Source organism: Schistocerca piceifrons, chromosome 1, assembly GCF_021461385.2.
Source record: "Schistocerca piceifrons isolate TAMUIC-IGC-003096 chromosome 1, iqSchPice1.1, whole genome shotgun sequence".
In the NCBI taxonomy this organism is placed as follows: Eukaryota; Metazoa; Arthropoda; class Insecta; order Orthoptera; family Acrididae; genus Schistocerca; species Schistocerca piceifrons.
In genome coordinates this window covers 748,034,280-748,054,533 of record NC_060138.1, presented here as the reverse complement: position 1 = coordinate 748,054,533, position 20,254 = coordinate 748,034,280, and the positions used below count along the sequence as shown (strand labels likewise).

General features: G+C 39.7%; 1 protein-coding gene across 1 annotated transcript in view; it reads right to left on the bottom strand.

The window, feature by feature from the left end:
• The window catches only part of LOC124711869 (nuclear pore complex protein Nup153), a 99,986-nt gene that overhangs the window by 25,733 nt on the left and 53,999 nt on the right, over positions 1-20,254 (bottom strand). The gene's annotated exons all lie outside the window — the stretch shown is intronic.

Genomic DNA, 20,254 nt, shown 5'->3' with positions numbered 1-20,254 from the left:
AGATACAAAAAAAATGTGCAGAATAGAAACATAAAAAATATAGCACAATTATGCAATTCAAGCAAAGTGAGCTGATCAAAGTTGATCGTTCTTCATAATGAGTGCTCCACTCACTATAATGGAATTATTCTTGGAGATTTAAAAAAACATCGTCATGTTTTCTATTTTTTATTATAAAATATTTGTCAAACTTACAACACTACTCACAAATCACACATAAGAGCCATAAATATTTACCACGCACGTTTTCTCATCTCATACAGCAATAATTTCACATTTTTATGTCAATAAAAAGCAACCACCTCCTGCTTTATTCCCTTCTTGCAGCGGTGTACCGTAGGTCTCTAGAAGAGCGTAGCCTTCCAAAGGATTGGAAAAGGGCACAGGTCATCCCCGTTTTCAAGAAGGGACGTCGAACAGATGTGCAGAACTATAGACCTATATCTCTAACGTTGATCAGTTGTAGAATTTTGGAACACGTATTATGTTAGAGTATAATGACTTTTCTGGAGACTAGAAATCTACTCTGTAGGAATCAGCATGGGTTTCGAAAAAGACGGTCATGTGAAACCCAGCTCGCGCTATTCGTCCACGAGACTCAGAGGGCCATAGATACGGGTTCACAGGTAGATGCCGTGTTTCTTGACTTCCGCAAGGCGTTCGATACAGTTCCCCACAGTCGTTTAATGAACAAAGTAAGAGCAATTGGACTATCAGACCAATTGTGTGATTGGATTGAGGAGTTCCTAGATAACAGGACGCAGCATGTCATTCTCAATGGAGAGAAGTCTTCCGAAGTAAGAGTGATTTCAGGTGTGCCGCAGGGGAGTGTCATAGGACCGTTGCTATTTACAATATACATAAATGACCTTGTGGATGACATCGGAAGTTCACTGAGGCTTTTTGCGGATGATGCTGTGGTGTATCGAGAGGTTGTAACAATGGAAAATTGTACTGAAATGCAGGAGGATCTGCAGCGAATTGACGCATGGTGCAGGGAATGGCAATTGAATCTCAATGTAGACAAGTGTAATGTGCTGTGAATACACAGAAAGATAGATCCTTTATCATTTAGCTACAAAATAGCAGGTCACCAACTGGAAACAAGTTAATTCCATAAATTATCTGGGAGTACGCATTAGGAGTGATTTAAAATGGAATGATCATATAATGTTGATCGTCGGTAAAGCAGATGCCAGACTGAGATTCATTGGAAGAATCCTAAGGAAATGCAATCCGAAAACAAAGGAAGTAGGTTACAGTACGCTTGTTCGCCCACTGCTTGAATACTGCTCAGCAGTGTGGGATCCGTACCATATAGGGTTGATATAAGATATAGAGAAGATCCAACGGAGAGCAGCGCGCTTCGTTACAGGATCATTTAGTAATCGCGAAAGCGTTACTGAGATGATAAACTCCAGTGGAAGACTCTGCAGGAGAGACGCTCAGTAGCTTGGTACGGGCTTTTGCCAAAGTTTCGAGAACATACCTTCACCGAAGAGTCAAGCAGTATATTGCTCCCTCCTACGTATATCTCGCGAAGAGACCATGAGGATAAAATCAGAGAGATTAGAGCCCACACAGAGGCATACCGACAATCCTCCTTTCCACGAACAATACGAGAATGGAATAGAAGGGAGAACCGATAGAGGTACTCAAGGTACCCTCCGCCACACGCCGTCAGGTGGCTTGCGGAGTATGGATGTAGATGTAGATGTAGATGTAGAATACAGCAACACATTTGGAACTATGGGGGTTAAGTGAAAATTTTCCATACAATACCTATGGATTAGAATAGGAGAGCATATTATGACTGCTCGCATACAAGTCAGCAGACTAATGACATTTTTAAAAATCTATTATTCAATCACTTCCAAACAAAAGCCACTCATTGAAAATTTCCAGCTTTTTATACAGACATTACTAAACAAACACTGTGTTCAATGGCAGTAACTTAGGAGGCAAATAAAGATTTTTTGTGTGTAATTATTTTTCTTTGTCTTACACAAAATCATCCTCCAAATTTTAAGAGACTACACAATATATGTCCTCCATCTATATCAAAAATAGGTGGTAAGTAAATTCCTCTAAGGAACATAATTTATATGGTTTTCACACCACGAGGAGTTTTCACATGACATAAAATAGCTTCAAGCCTGCCTCAGTACTATTAGCCTTATTACCAGTCCGCGTAAACACCACAGAAAAAAAGAAAAATTAAGAGTTTAACAGTTTCTCAACAATAGTTTGGGGTTTTTAAAAATGACTGAATACCTAAATCTGCATGAACACACAGGAAATTCATCCTTGCTTCTTCCAAATGCAAGGCCAGTGACTTAATACGAAAAGTGCAACAGACTACTACTTTTGCTGCACTACACCCAGTTACTGCATACATTATACTACTGGTATCAACTACCCAATCACACATACAACATTAAACTGTTGGACATCACTAACTTTTTAAAAACCTCTCTCAAAATTTCTCCAAGCTCAAAAATAATGCTGAAAGGATAATGCCATATAAAAATAGAACAATGTGCCTGAAGATTTACGTGAGGATACTATGCCTCCAAGTGATAAAGTAATATTTTATGCTATTTAAAAGCAGAAGACAACAGCTTTACTGGGTGCAATACTTCTGGCCTCAATAAGAAGGTGGGTTTACCCAACACAGTGCTTCACTACACTTAGTCCCATATAAAGTGAAATGCACTAACCTTATTCCAATCTTTGATGGTAGACCACCATTCTTCTATAGGCCTAAAGTTTAACCCTAGAATGACAGAAAACGCTTAAGTGATCTACCTGTCATACCTTTTCCTTCGATGTCATATCTAATTTTTGTAAATTGTTTATAAAACCATTTAAACTTTCCCAATTTTTCCGCTTCTTTATAATAATATATTAGGATCTACAAAATAATTATATTTTCTTGCACATTTCATTTGCTATGCCTTGAATGGCAAGAGGGATCAATTTGACACCACTGCAATTGCTCTTCTGAATATTTGTAAATAATCCAACAACAAAGCAGCAATAATCAGCAATCACCTAGAGTTGTTGTTGCTCAGTGCTGTGCCACGGCATATGCACATTCCAAGGTGCCGTAGTATATCATGACATTCACTATTTGTCCATGAAAGACATTTTCAAACATGTCATGAAGGAAAGTTACAAGTCTCAGAGAATTCCAAAACTGAATTGAAAATTGAATGTACTGACTAAAAATGAAGATTTTATACCAGAGACAAGTGAAGACCCAGACACTGTGTTTGAGAGGAGGATTCAGATGCTGATATATGTCAATCCTCACCTCGTTCATCACATCAGGCCCAATTGAATGACTCTACAAACACAATCAATAGGGATCGAATCTGGTGGGAGATAGACAATTTTGCATCTTCTAGAAGGAGGTCAGCTGTGAACATTCTATAGAAGAGGAGGTCCCACTATTTATGTTTGTCAATGAGCAGATGACTCTTATCAGTGCTTCCCATTTTTGATGAAGCAATGCTACATCTCATGATAAAATACACAGAATGAAATGCTTAAGAAAGTACTAAAAAACATTGCATGAGCCATGTCACCTGACAAACCGGAAAAATTGACAGTCATCATATATCCTCAGGGTGTCAATTGTACAAAAGTTATGTCTGCAGATGATCTTTCACTGCATTCTTCAGCGACAACTTTCACAGGAGATTCTCAAGATTTCTCGGTTACAATTAAACGTCACCTACAGCTGAATGCCTGCCAGACAACAAATTCACTTCTTTATCTGAAATTGGGGAAGTTCAGGAAAACAATATTCATTATTACTGCCCTGAAGAAAATATAACCATAGATGAGCAACTATTACCAAGCAAAGCAAGATGGCGGTTCATTCTATTCAGGCTCAATAAATACAGTATAAAATTCTGGATAGCTGTCGATGTAGCGACAGAGTATATATGTAATGCTTTTCCCATACCTCAGAAAACAGGGCACACATAGTGAGAAGCAACCGCTCAAGAGTATGACACCATGGCTCTTGGAGCCATTTCTAAATCTAGGAAAATACATGATTACAGACAATTTCAAATCTCTTCAAATTGCCAAGAAGCATAAAGAAATGGTAACTTTATTAGTTGGTACAATGAACAAGATCTGTTGTGAAATCACAGGTGAGATAAAAAGGCCAGATGCTGAAATACATTACACCACCATCCTGCACCAGATTGGCAACACAAACTGCACCTTGACTGTATGCCAACGAGAGTAGAACAAAAATGTCATTCTTCTGAGAACACTGCATGCTGAAACAGCAATGAGGAAAGAAGAAATGCAAAACCACAACATTCTATAATTCAACAAAGTATGAAGTGTACGCCACTGATCAAATATACTACAAAGGTTGTATGCAGACGATGGCTCATGCAAATGTTCTACATCGTCTTGGACATGACAATAAATACATGCATCACCTACAAAATAGTAATAAACAAGAAAATGGAAAGGAAGCAGTTCATGCTTCAGCTGCTGAATGAATTCAAAGGAACGAAAGAGCAAGAAGAAGAATGACAAAAGAGGTTACGAAACCAAAATCATCTAGAAAGTGGTAGTAGTGCCAAATCAGACTGCAAAGGCAGCAAGACCACTGCCATCTGTGCAAAGTGCTACAGAGCCATGTGCAGAAAATATGCACATAAAATACTAGTCGCTTATGCTAAATGTGCCTAGCAGATTACACTGACTTCAATAAAAAATACAATAAAGCCCTGTGTCGAATATGTGTGAGTTAATGTGGACCACATACATTTTCGTTTTTCTTAAAGAATATATTTTTTTAACTGATCAACATCAACTCAGTCCCACTCAAAGTAACCCCTCTCAGATAATGAATTTGTGCCCGTACTTTTTCCAATCTTGGTAGCACTTCTGGAACTCACTTTTCATTATGGTATACTGGTTATCCTTCAGCAATCCTGTTTTTATCTCATCAATGGTAGCAAAACAACGTTCTTTCACAGTTCTGTTCAGCCTCGGAAACAGAAAGAGGTCGGAGGGGGGCCATGTCCAGTGAATATGGTGGCTAAGGCACCACAAACAAGCATTGAGGTGTGAGCGGGAGCATTTTTGTGATGTAATTTCCACAAGTTGTTTTGCCACAGTTCCGTTTGTTTTCTTTGGATTGCTTCATGCAAACAGTGCACAACTTCCAGGTAGTATTCCTTATTGACAGTACGACCATAAGGCACGAACTAGTGATGCACTATCCTAGTGCAGCTGAAGAAAGCATTATAAAAAAAAAAAAAACCATCACATATGATCAAACTTGTTGAATTTTTTTCGGTTATGGCTCTTCAAGTAGTTTCCATTGGGCCTTCATTTTGATGTCATACCCACATATCTATGTTTCTTCACCTGTTATAACCTTCTTAATCATTGTCAACTTCACTCGGCAAGTCACAAGTGATGTCTATGCAACACTGTTTTTGGTCAAAATTCAACAATTTCAGAACCAACTTTACTGCTACACACTTCAGGCCCAAAACACCCGAAAAACTTGCTTGACATAGGCCAAAGGATATGTCGGCACCTTCAGTGATATCTCTAGTGGTGATTCGCCAATTTTCCAGAATCTATTTCGTTACTTCTACCACACTGACATAAGTAACTGACATGCTAGAGCTTGACCCTCTTTGAAACAACACTTATACCACTCATAAATTCTTGTCTAGTGGAGTTGAATAAAGCCGTAATCATAATTTCGAATGTGGTGCTGCACTTTATTCAACTTTCAAGTAAAATTTAATGTAAATTCTTTGATCCACTTTTATCAAAAGTAAAAATTCACCGAGCATTCTAAAACATGTATAACCTTTCAAACTGTCAACAACAAACTAAATATTCATAACAACTGAAAATTTAAACATACTTTAGAAACGTGTTAAAAAAAAAAAAATATATTGAAAATCTGAAGTATGGAGCCTGCGAAATATATTTCCTGTTACTTTTTGATCACACCTCTTATACTGTGTGTTTCAGCTGGTTTCAGCAGTGTTAATGAATAATCAGCATGAGAATAACAGTAGCTTACCATTTTAGATAAGGACACTGCAACACTTTACTGACTATGTCCACCTATAAATCCAATGCAAATCAGCACTGACTGTTCTTCACTGGTGTAGGGAATCTCAATGGTCTTGAATGTGACCAACACAAATTTTTAAGCAATCTGTCTCTGGTGAACAAGGCTTAACCCAAGAAAAGCACACATATACAGAAAACTGAGGAACAACCATACAATGCTGTAGGGTCATTCCATGGAAATTTGACAAAAATGGGCATTTTCCTCATCCACTATCTTAGATTTGGATGAAACTTGGTTTACTTGTTCTCTCTACGGAGATAAGTAAATGTCTCATTCTCTCTATGGAGATAAGTGATGTTGTCATGGTCTTCAGTCCAGACACTGGTTTGATGCAGCCCTCCATGGAGATAAGTAAACATCTTCTGGATTTTATCTCCCCTCATTTCCACTTTAAAATCTCAAAGTTGTGTATTCTTTAGTAAAGGATGGTAGGGAAAAATCTAATTCTTCCAGGGAAAACCACCAAGACAGGAAAAAATCTGTAACCTTATGTCATCCATGTTGGATTGTTTTTCAAGGAAACTGCGACTGTTCAAATAAAGCAATCTACCTGTTTCAGTAACTTTTTGTTTTCCCCCAAGATGTGTTTCAAGGGTTTATACGTTCATCTTCAGGTGGCAAACAGTGATATCTTGTTACACGTGTACCAGCTGGATGCAGCTAGTTAGTTGGTTTGGTTTCTTTATGACAAACTGCAGGATTCTGTACAATGGAACAGATTCAGAATGAAACCAAAACAAACAACTAGCTGCATCCAGCTGGTGCACACATAACAAGATATCGCCGTTTACCACTTGAAAATGAGAGTATAAACTCTCAAAACACATCGTAGGAGAAAATAAAAAAATGATTGATACAGATAAATTGTTTCTAAAGAACTTTTAAAAAATATGTACTTACACTTTTGTACTTTATTGTAAAAAAACCAACAATGTTTTTTACATTGAAATCACATAAAGGGAAAAATACAGTCCCTAACATTCTTTTGCAAAAATATGCCTTATGACATGAGAAAATAAAATTAATGTGGTTTCGTTAAGTGATAATGGTTTTATTACAGAATGTACATATAGCCACCTCGGCTACATGCAGGTGAGGTGGCTATACAAACATTCTGTAATTAAGTTAACGCACTGTTGCTGAACTTCAGCCTATATAATAGTTTTAAATTTTTTCTTGAGAATAATAATAAAAAAATTAAACAAAATTTCAAAGGTACTGAACAATATACTTTCGAAATCTGTTAATCTGAAAGAGATTAAACTCAATCTGACTCAAACTCAATCAATAATCTGAAAGAGATTAAACTCAACCAATATAACCTTCTTTTAAAATCATGCTTAAGCTAATTCATTTCTTTTCATGAACACCAGATACATTATACATAGTTTAAACAGTAATACTTTTTTCTGAATGGAGCACATACACTAAGTTCTTCAGTTGATACTTTAGGACATTCAACAACAAGAACATGAGAAACTGGAACCAGACAAATATCCTCTCATTTTGGTAAAATGACTTAGATCCTGGAGGATGCATAAATTGTACAGTGACATCATGTTTTGTTGTATTTAATTAACTGGTTACCCAATAGCACCACAGATTGGAATCTTTATACACTCCATATTCTTATGGGCTCAAATTTTCCCCTCTCAGAAAGGATGTCCAACTTTGTTTAAAGATGGGCTCCACATTACTATTGTCAAACAGTTCACTAAAGAGTTGAATGGCTTAAAAATTACAGAAACTCCTGCTATCAAGAAGTGTTTGAAGTTCTGCAAAGCCAGATTGTGTCTGATATAAAGTGCCTTAAGGAATAAAGTGAAACTTAACTTTGGTGATGTAAATATTACAAAACTTAAACAAATCTACAATAGTATTTGATTTACTATGGGTCTTTGTAAACTTCAATCTTGTGCTAATCTTTTAGGTTCCTCCTATGCTATCACACTCAGTTTTTCCATAGCTCCTTGCAAACAATAACCACTCAGCACAGATATTAAAACTGTTTTGATAAAGATGTAGATGTATAAAATTAAATTTATTTTATTATCTTGTGCAGCTATCACTAAAATAATTTTTTAAATATTTGAATGTGTTCTTTGATAATTTCAGTCACAGCTTCTTCAATTTTGTGGACCACAAAGACATCATGTTTCATGTCATCAAATATAAGACACAAGACACTTAATCTTTCATTTTCAGTACATTATGATTAATTATATCAGAATGTACAGCACATGTCAAATGTCCTAGATAGTGAAATAGTGATTTTCACTTTAGTCCTTTAATACTAGGGTAACATTTACATCAGATGATTTTTTTCAAGTGTCTTACAGTATTTTAATTGAGGATGTGATATGATGGGGACACAACGGGGAGGTCTTTAGGGTCCATATGAAAATGTAATGAGAGGGTGATGATAAATCAGAATTCAAAGAATTCTGAAACTTTAACTACATTAAAAAAAACAGCAAAACATTTGTCACACACACACACACACACACACACACACACACAGAGAGAGAGAGAGAGAGAGAGAGAGAGAGAGAAATACGAAAATCATGAAATATGTCAGGTTTCAAACTTGGACTAAAAAAGAAGTTGTTAAAAGAATTAAAACAGCGTACCAAAGTGCTGTGGTTGACTGATTGATGTCCTTAATTAACATATTAAATACACATGCAGGAGTGCAACCTCTTCTGCACTGCACTAAAATGAATTACTCTGGCTCCCTGTAGGGACCAAGGCGACGAATGGTTAAAACCCTGGATTTGGGATTGTACTTTCTCCACACTACGTGACTCGGCACACATCGCACGCAGATCCGAAAGGACCTTGTTGCTCATGGACAATTGGAAAAAAGGTGTTCTAGAGGTGCACAAAGAACAATATGGTATGCAGGTGAATTTGGAGCTCCGATTAACTTACTTGCCTGATGCAACATGAGGAGTTGCCATCAGACTGTAAGACGCAGTTCATCAGCCTCAGCACAGAGACTGGGCATGGGGCTGGTCCAACGTGCACCGTGGACAGACTAATGGTGAATAGTATCAATAAACTTCAAGTAAGAAGGCCTCTGCGATATATACACTATGCACCCACAGTCTAGCCGTGGATGCATGAAAGTCTAGGACATAGCCAGGATTTTGACAAAAGGGGAGGGGTCTGATTTAGGGCTATGTTTTTCATTTATTCTGCAACACATTTGTTAACTTTGTGTACATAATTAGCTTTCAGAAGGCTTTCACACAAATAGCAAGAAAAGCTTTTCTTAAAACAGTATAACATACATTCTCAACAATATGACATTTCTGAAACCAAGTCAGAATCCCTTCAGCACATCAAAGCAGCCCAAGTTCCTCAATTCAAACTCAAATTTTATTAAAATATCTCTATTTTCATTAAAATTTTAATTGCACAATCAAGAACTTTTTTAAAATTACTATTTCAAAAGTCAACTATAACTACCAAATATATTTATAAAACAAAATGGAAAACACAAATACCATGAGCTACAGTTTTTAGATTTTAAGATTATATAACGTATTGACTTCAATTAAACTTCTAATATATGCAATCTCCTACATGAGTTCATATTTATCCATGATAATATGGTGATACAGTCTTTGATGCTAAGAAACTCCTCTACAATGTACAACAAATATTGTTGTTTATACGTCATTTATTTACAAATAAGTAAGACTCTCTGCAACAAGGATATTATGAACGAGACATTTCACAATAGAACATCAGTCTTGTAGTAAAACTTGAAGACTTGATATATCGTCGTTCCACAAGCGAGCCATCTTTATGCACAGATACGTACCACAAATTGATGATTGCTAGCACCAGCAAATGTAAATATCGCTAAACTACGCAAATTGCCAAAATGTTACTCAGACCAACATTAAAATTAAATATCGTCTTTCCAAGAAATAAATAACTTAGCCCAAAATCTAGATAAATGCTGTTACAAAACGTAACAGAAGAATTATTTTTTACCATTGTTTCTACAATGTAAAAACATTACAGTTTGAAGATAATAACAGAACACCTGAAAAAGAATAAAAACTACCAAACAAAAGTATGCAAATAAAAATAATTAATTTGAATATATTAAATCAATATTTAATCCACAGTTCCGTCACACAAATCGTTATATGAATGTCTTCCATATCAGTTATCTTTACACGATAAGAACAGGCAAATTGCAAACTGAGTTAATCAATTTCACTAAAAATATTTTAATGTCGTACAATTAAATGAAAATAATATTTCCTTATGCTATTCATGTTGTATAAAATCAGAGTATTCACTGAAGATTAGACAGACCTATAAACTAAACAACTATTTGTTTTACATGAAAGATGAACTACTTAGATAATTAATTATTTAAAAAATGGCACTTATCACCAGTTTTATTAAATAACATTACATTTGTTGTTATGATTGTATAAATACCACAGAGTTTAATTTGATAACTAAAATCTTTGCCCCCTCTTTTGCCATGAAATTTTAAAAAATCTTGATTATTGCTGTCAGGGCTTTTGGAATAAATAGACCTGACACTGTTTTGTTTGATAGAGAAGTTAGAACAATTTTTGGTGGCAAAATTGCAAAGGATCTGGAATTATTCTAGCCTACACTTTTCTACATTTCCTCATTTTAATCTCCATCTGTCACTTCTGGCAATGCAGAAAAATAATTTTCTGCATTAAAGAATGTCCTGACAGTTAAATGTTTGATCCATAATAGGAGAATTTGGATTACTACTTATTTATTGTATGGCTTTTGGTGCTGAGATTTCCCGAAGAGATATCTGACTTGCCTTTGATTTAGCTCTTTTCATTTAATCACAGTGGTTGCATCTTTAAGGGAATTTGAATCTGTCAGTAGAGAAAGGAATTCTGAAAGAATTGGCTCCGGCCTATGGTAGAAACCAACCCCAGAATTTGCCTAAACTGAATCGCAGCATTACCCTGCTAGGTAATTAGGCTATTATACTAGCTATTATACTAATTTTAACTTACCATAATGCTAGTGGACAACTGAAAAATGTTTTCCTCTTCTTTCTTGTTACATACTTATAAATAATTAGAAACCATCATAGCAGCAAGCAATACAAAAAACAGTAAACAACAGCAATTACATTAAATTTAACTGCAAATAAGAACTGAACTGACTAACAAAACAACAACTGAGCTCCAGTAAGGCTAACAATGTACTGTAGTTGGTAAGGAAGGAAGAAGGATTGGGTTTAATGTCCTGTTGACACCGAGGTCATTAGAAACTGAGCACAAGCTCAGATTGTGTCAATGATGGAGAAGAAAACTGGCCGTTCCCTTTCACAGGAACCATCCCGGCATTTGCCTTGAATGATTTAGAGAAATCTCGGAATGGCCGAACACGGGTTTGACCATCGTCCTCCTGAAAGTCAAACTGGTCTTGGCTAAAGTAAGGATAGGTGATAACAGATTGTGCTATCGATACATCAACAGATTAAGTCTATTGATGGCCTTGCTGACTATCAATACTGCATATCCTTTTTCGTCATACCTTTCAATTTCACTACATGGCAAAAGGTTGTGCCTCATTTCATTTGGTGATAGGGGCATCCAGATCTCCTGGACTACTCCTTTGACTACATCCTTCTGAAATCCCTATAAAATTGGAGCAGATGTACCCTGTCTGCTCCCCAAGAGCTGTGGCTAAGGCCTACAGGGTACTGGCTTTCATGTTCCTCAGGTGCAGCAACCATGACAATTTGGAGTAAAAAAAAAAAATGATGCCCAGAAATCTCATGAAGTCTTTAAAATGTAGAATGGTATCTCTCATACGCAAGCCAGGTAAATTAAAATTACAACAAGAATGATTAAAATCAACACACACACACACACACACACACACACACACACACTTATAGGAAGAAAACTGAAAACCTGTCTTAGCAGCCCACTTCTCTAACCTCCGCACAGCAAGCTGCAACTGACGAGTCACTGTTGCAGCAAAATCATTCATAAATAAGGAGCATTTTAAAGGGCTCTTTACCGCAAACATGATACTGTTTATAGTAAAGAGCGTAATAGTTAAGCTTGTCTCCAACGTGGACCCTAAAGAAAAAAACACTCAGGAAAGACCATACGAAGATGGTGAGGCGGCCACGAAAGCCCCATTGATGAAGTTACTCTAGAATACCATTTGTCCAAGTAGTGTCATACGCTTTACTGATGTCAAAGTAGATACCAGCACAGTAATGTTTACACAGGAAAGCCAGCCACAATCAGAGTAGCTTGTCGACATGGTTCGAAATCTCCACAATCCACATTGAGAGTGGCTAAGGAGTTGTCTGATCTCTAACAACCAGATCGGATGATGGATAACCATTCGCTCCAGGGTCTTTCCAACACAGATTGTTAAGGCGATACTCCAGTAACAAGTGGGACATGTGCAGTCCGTTCCTCATTTGAGGAAAGGGATCAAAATTGCCTCTCTCCAATGGGTGGGAAGTAAACTGTCTGTCATATCAAATTAAAACATTCAAGGAGGATTTCCTTTGATGCTGTAGGCAAATGTCAAAGCATGTAATACCAGATTTGGTTGTGACAGGGTGCAGTATCACCAGTCTCAGACAATGCCAATTCCAGCTCCCACATGGAGAGATGGTAGTTGTAAGACCCAAAATAGTTGGATCTGATGTCCACGTTGCCCTTCTCTTCAGTAGAACAATAGCAGCAAAATGCTGGATCCTGACTGGCATTAGCAGTAATCTTTGCAAAATGCTCCACCAACGTCTGCGTGATGTCTCCAGACAGTGTCTGGAGACACCACTGTTTCAGTTGTCTGGAGACACCACTGTTCCAGCACTGCTGCTATTGGCAAACAATAGTGTTTGCCAGAAAACCTGTTGATGGCCTCACATACTTTTGTAGAACAAGTGGAACGGTTGATGGAGTCCAGGAACAAACAATTGCTGTGATATTTTCTTGCTCTTCTTAATCAGGTGTCAAGTCTTGGCTCTTGCGACACAACATGCTGCGACGATGTCTGCTGTTAGGTGGTACTTAAACCATTGAAGAGTGGTACAGCTCTCTGGATTGCTGACTGGCACTTACCAGACTACCAAGGTAAATGTTACCCCCAAGAGGAGCTGACAACTTTGGGATGGATAATTCTGTGGCATGATGCAATGCGGTCCACACATTCCTGGACACTGCCACAGTGTTCGAAGACAGCCAGCTGGCTGAACAGTGTCCAGTTAGCCCTGCTTAGCATCCATTTCAGTGGCTTCTGTTCAGGTAATGTTCCATCCACAGTGGGAAGTGGTAACTGGAATTAAGGTCATCAACTGCTTCAAACTCAGAAGTCTGCCTGGGCAGGAGAGCAGAAAGAGAGATCGATGGCCAAGAACAACCCAGTAGCAGCCCAGAAGTGAGTGGGACTGCACACCACCTGAGAAATCATAAGATTCTCCAAGACTCAACCACTAGGGCAAATATAGTGTGAGCTCCATAATATATTTGACATCTCTTTATAGGAGAAATGGTTGGGGAAGTTGTTCCTTAAGATCTACTTCAAAGTCTATTCCATCTTCTGGTGTTTTTTTTTTTTTTTTTGTGGTTTTAGGGTGCACAACTACAGTGGCCATTAGCGCCCAGACTAAATTATGAATGCACTGCAAGGCACAATGTTAAAACAGCAACTAAAAAGGACAACACTATGGCTAAATGGCTCTGAGCACTATGCAACTTAATTTCTGAGGTCATCAGTCACCTAGAACTTAGAACTAATTAAACCTAACTAACCTACAGACATCACACACATCCATGCCCGAGGCAGGATTCGAACCTGCGACCGTAGCGGTCGCTCGGCTCCAGACTGTAGCGCCTAGAACCGCACGGCCACTCCGGCTGGTGACAACACTATAAAAGGCACATTAACAGGCAAGGGATTAAAAGGAAACAGCATAATCAAATGTCCTTAGACAGGTTTGTCAAGCGGATAAAACGAAGAACGCGAGCAGCTGCTCCTGGGTCATCCGCTAAAATTTCGTCCAGAGTACATGGCAGGCCAAGATCAATGCGCAGTGTATTAAAATTCAGACAGGACGTTAAAATGTGGCATACTGTCAGCAATTGCCCACATGGGCAGAACGGTGCCGGCGCAGCCGTCAGCAGATGGCGGTGGCTGAACCAGCAGTGTCCAATCTGTAACGGGGCCAAAACAACCTCCTCCTGCCGAGAAGGACGTGAAGAGGTCGTCCAAGCCGTTGGGAGAGGTTTCAAGGCCCGAAGCTTGTGTTCAGTAAGTGTAGACCAATCAGCATGCCACAGCGATAAAATGCGCTGACCAATCAGCATGCCACAGCGATAAAATGCGCTGACAAATGACCCTGCTAAAATCAGATGAGACACACAACAAGAAGCTGCCTGAGGCTGGAGGACCGCAGCCTTGGCCGCGGCATCTGTAGCTTCGTTCCCAGGGATACCGACATGGCCAGGAACTCACATAAAGATAACTGGAGAACTGTCGTCCACCAGCTGCTGAAGAGAGTGTTGGATCTGGTGCACTAAAGGGCGAACCAGAAACGGATCACTGAGGCGCTGGATGGCGCTCAAGGAATCAGAGCAGATGACATAAGCAGAATGTCGGTGGTGGCGGATGTAAAGAACAGCCTGATAGAGGGCAAATAGCTCAGCTGTGAAGACCGAACAATGGCCATGGAGCCGGTAGTTGAAACTGTATGCCCCGACAATAAAAGATCACCCACACTGTCATTGGCCTTAGAGCCATCTGTATAAATGAAGATCGTATTAATGAACTTTGAACGAAGTTTGACAAACCGCGAGTGGTGTACCAAAGCTGGGGTAGAAACCTCCTTTGGGAGCGAGCTGAGGCCAAGGTGAACGTGAACCTGAGCCTGGAGCCAAGGTGGCGTTTGGCTCTCGCCCACTCTAAAGGTTGCAGGGAGTGGAAAATCAAGTTGCTGAAGGAGGCGACGAAAGCGAACTCCAGGAGGTAGCAGGGCAGATACATACAACCCGTATGACGGTTTAGAGAATTGTCAAAAAAGGAATGATAAGACGGGTGGTCGGGCATTGACAATAGCCGACAGGCATACCGACAAAGCAGTATATCGCGCCGGTAGGTTAGTGGCAATTCACCGGCTTCAGCATGAAGACTCTTGACGGGACTAGTATAGAACGCTCCGATCGCAAGACGTAACCCCCGATGTTGTATAGCGTAGAGGCGGCATAAGATCGACGGCCGTGCAGAGGAGCTCTCATAATCCAGCTTTGAGCGGACGATCGACCGATATAGGCGAAGTAGGACGGTTCGATCCGCTCCCACGACATACCGCTGAGAACATGGAGGACATTTAGGGAACGGGTACAACGGGCAGCCAAATATGACGTGGAGACTAGCTAAGTTTCCTGTCAAATGTAAGACCTAAAAGAATGGGAGAGCAACGGGACCGAGATGTAAGGACAGTGGGAGAAATTCTTTGTAGCGCCAGAACTTAATACAGACCATCTTCTCGGCAGAAAAACGGAAGCCATTGGCGACACTCCAGGAGTAAAGACGGTCAAGACAACGCCGAAGACAGCGCTCCAGGAAACATGTACACTGCGCGCTGCAGTAAATGGTAAAATCGTCCACAAAAAGGGAGCCTGACACATCAGCCAGAAGGCAATCCATTACTGGATTGATCGCTATGGTGAAGAGAGCGACGCTCAAAACTGAGTCCTGTGGCACCCCATTCTCCTGGCGAAAGGCTTCGGACAGGACAAAACCCACACGTACCCTGAACTTTCGATCCATTAAAAATGCAAGAATAAAAAGAGGGAGGCGACCGTGAAGGCCCCATGTATGCACGATGCGGAGAATGCCCGCCCTCCAACAGGTGTCGCAAGCCTTCTCCAAATCAAAGAACACTGCCACTGTCTGGTGCTTCCGCAAGAAGTTATTCATAATGAAGGTCAACAAGGTAACCAGATGGTCAACAGCAGAGTGGCACTTACGAAATCCACATTGCACATTGGTAAGTAGGCATCGAGATTTGAACAGCCAAACCAAACGAGAGTTAACCATTCATTCCATCACCTTACAGACACAGCTGGTAAGGGAAATGGGTCGATAACTGGAAGGCAAGTGCTTGTCCTTCCCTGGCTTAGGAATCGGGACAATCGCCAGCATGTGGGAACACGACCCTCAATCCAGATGCGACTATAAATACGAAGAAGAAAACCTTTATCTGCAGGAGAAAGGTTCTTCAGCAATTGAATAGGAATAGAATCAGGCCCCGGAGCGGAGGACCATGACCGGGCAAGTGCACTTTCGGGTTCACGCATGGTGAATGAGGCATTATAACTTTCATGATTTGAGGAGTAGAAGTTAGGTGGCCTTGCCTCTTCTGCCTGTTGTCGGGGGAGGAAGGCAGGGTGATAATGAGCAGAGCTCGAAACCTCTGCAAAAAAAATCGGCCGAAAGCATTGGAGACATCCTCAGGGGCCACAAGGACGTCATTCGCGACCGTCAAGCCAGAAATGGGTGAGCGGACCTTAGTGCCAGATAGCTGGCACAGGCTACCCCAGACAACAGGAGGAGGAGTAAAACTGTTGAAGGAGCTTGTAAAAGCAGCCCACCTGGCTTTCTTTAATAACACGATGACACTGCGCACGTAATTGTTTATAATTAATACAATTCGCCATCGTAGGGTGCCGTTGAAAGGTGTGTAAAGCACGTCGACAAGCATGTATAGTGTCTCTACATGCTGCGGTCCACCAGGGGACCGGTACGCAACATAGAGAAGAAGTAGTATGAGGGATGGAATATTCAGCAGCAGTGATAATGACTTCCGTAAGGTGTGCGACCTGACTATTGCAGCTTGCGAAGTTTTGATCCTGAAATGTCGCCCTGGAAGAGAAGAGCCCCCAGTCTGCTTTGGGAATGTTCCAACTAGTTGAGCATGGAGATGAGGTATGATGTAGGAGATCGATAACACAAGGGAAGTGGTCGCTCGAATACGTATCAGAAAGAGCGTACCACTCAAACCAACATGCAAGTCGGGTAGTACATATAGAGGGGTCTAAATTGGAATAGGTGTGTGTTGTGCCCGAAAGAAAAGTAGGGGCACCAGTATTGAGGCAGACAAGATTGAGGTGGTTGAAAAGGTCTGCTAAAGGTACGTTGTCCAAGACGCGACGCACACTAGCGACTGCGACAGGTTGCTACGTGATGACAGAAGTTGCCTACTGGCGCATGCGCAGTTCGAGTTTGAGATGTGACGCGCGACTGTTGCGGCAGCACTGCACCAGTGAGCAGTGTTGCGATGGAAGTCGGACGACACGAAGAAGTACGGCTGCCAGAAAGGTGTCGAGCCAGTCAAGGAAAACTGAAATGAGCCACCCACAGGATGTGATGCTCTGTGAGTTGGTCTCACAACATCCTTGCCTTTACGATTTGAAGAACCCTAAATACAGGGACACTTTGTTTAGAGACAGAATTTGGGAAGAAATTGATGCATAGCTGAAACTGGCAGGTGAGTGAAATACATATTTTTTCCCACTAATGCAAATTTTTCAGTCCTGTTACGAAAATCAGTATAATCCATGCAGATGTAGAATTAGAATGATGAAAATGAACTTGGAGGTTAATTTTCGCATTACTCCTTTTTTGTGACAATAAAAATTGAAAACGGCAAGTACATTATAAAATGAACAATCTGAAGTACAACGAGAAAGTTACATTTTACAATACCTCCACTTTGAAAGTAAACGGTAGACTGGTGTCTTGATGATACCTTCCCGTTGTGAAAAACCACCACCAGATTGTTGTGCAGCTTTCTGTAATCAATAGGTGCTCGTTTTTGAGGAAGGCGTTTCTCAACAGATTGTGCAAACAGTATGCTGCAATAAGTAATTTGTCACATTCACTTCAATTCATTGGTAGAAGATGGTGCTCAAAAAACTTGTGCCAAAAGTGCACAACTGTTTTACAAGGCCCTTCTGGTCTGACACAGTTCACAATTGAAATTCGTCTTTTGTAAATCCTGGAGTCATCTTTTGAGTGCAGCTTGGCAAGATTGAATGTTCATGTCATCCATAACGATGTATGCTGTCAGAATATAATAATATGGAAGGTCATTTGGATGGGAATAAAGAGTCAGTCGGCTATGAAAGTTGCCTTAGCTTGTTCCAAAAGTTTCTACATGGGAGAAACTGACAAGTATAATTTGGGGAAATTTTGTGAACAAGCACGGACATTATTCCTCCCACATTTCTGCCAGAGTATACTGTAGACGTTCAGAATGAAAATTCTAGAGATGTGTAAGGTGTAACCCTATCTTGTTGTCAAGAACTTAAAACAATGCAATGACGCTAGCGTGCGCTTATTGTTAATAAACTTATCTTTCATTGGAATTTTAGGTGAAATGTGCAAAAACAGATGGGAGGAATATTCGGGACCCGTATCAGAGAAATAAACGAGAAAGCTTGGAACAGGTTCACATGCCTCAGCAAAACCAAGAAAATGGATTCTGCTTGATCACTTGACTTTCCTGGAGACAGTTCAACAGGAGAGGCAGTACATATATTTGTTGATTTTAAACACACTGCTTTCATCTGCACATCTGTTTCGCTTCTTTGCTATTGTAAATAATAATTTTTGCCTCATATTGATATATTTAACGAGCTACAACCAAAAATACTTTGTTCCAGATCTATCTCCAATATTTCTCTATCGGAAGAAACACCCGACAGTATAGTTTCTGGCATTATACCTGATTTCGAGGAGAATACAGACATTGAATCTCCTCAGCCAGAAACGTCTGAAATGACAGAGGTGGAATGCACAGTAGATTTAGGTACAACTTCCAAGCAGTTGAATCAAGAACCTTGTCCCAGCGGCACAAACGTACGTAAAAGGAAGAACTTGCGTTCTGAGGATAGAATATTTGACCTGCTCGAAAAACGACAGAGTGAGCGGGAAATGGCATTTGAAGAAATAAAAAAAAGATGCCTGGAGACAAGTGCAAAGGAAGATGATGTCGATTTGTTCTTACGCAGCATGGGCCTGACAATGAAGTCATTCCATCCTACTACTTTGGCAGAGGGGGGGGGAATCTGCATTCTAGTGATGGACATGCAACTTGAAAATGAAAAGTTTCAGACTACGGCAGAACAGCCTAAAACTATCTGAGGCGATTGTACCGTAAGCGATACGCACGGTATATTTTCTCTTTTGTAAAAATGTTGCTTCATTTATAAAAGTGTGCAGTTCTTTTTAAAATGCATGTTGTTTCATTCAGTTTCACGATTTTTTTTTTTTTTTTTTGTTATTCTAAATCAGTTACAAATATGAAAATAAACTTGCTTATAGTGTTGAAAATTATTCTTTTATTTGTGGCACTACAAACTGAAAAGACAAGTACATTATAAAATTAACTATATTAATAGGAAATATGGCTGTCCTTCATCAAATGATTATTACTATAATCATTTGTTGTTCTTGCCTGGGATTCAATATCTGTTTTGCCAAGGTACAGAACCTTCATTTGCGAAATAATCTGTAAACTGCTTTCTAACCTGGAAAACTTCAATTTGAGAGAAACCGCCATGAAGTGTAATGGCAACTAAGTTTTGCGTTGGTTGCTGCAGCGTTTTATCCTCAGTGTAGTAGGGTTCCCCATTTCTTTCAAGGTAGGCATCTCTCAATAGATTATGCGAACAACTTGCTGCAATATCTATTTTATCACACGTAGTCACTTTAACTGCAATTGGTTGGTAGAATACTCTGAAAACTTGGGCCAGGAGTGCAAAACTGTTTTCCGAGACTCTTCTGGTCCGACACAACCTGTAATTGAAAATTCTCTTTTGTGCATCCTGGCGTGCTTCACTTCTTGTATATGGTTTCATCATGTGTTTGCCAAGACTGAATGCTTCATCACCTACAATGATGTATGGTGTCACAGTATCAGAATCTGGAAGAGCAGTTGCAGGAGGATAGAACGCCGTTTGGCTAAGCAAGGTCCCTATTTTTGATTTATGTAAGATTCCGCTGTCTCCTTCTTTTCCATATGATCCAACATCTATCATTACAAACTTATATTTTGCATCA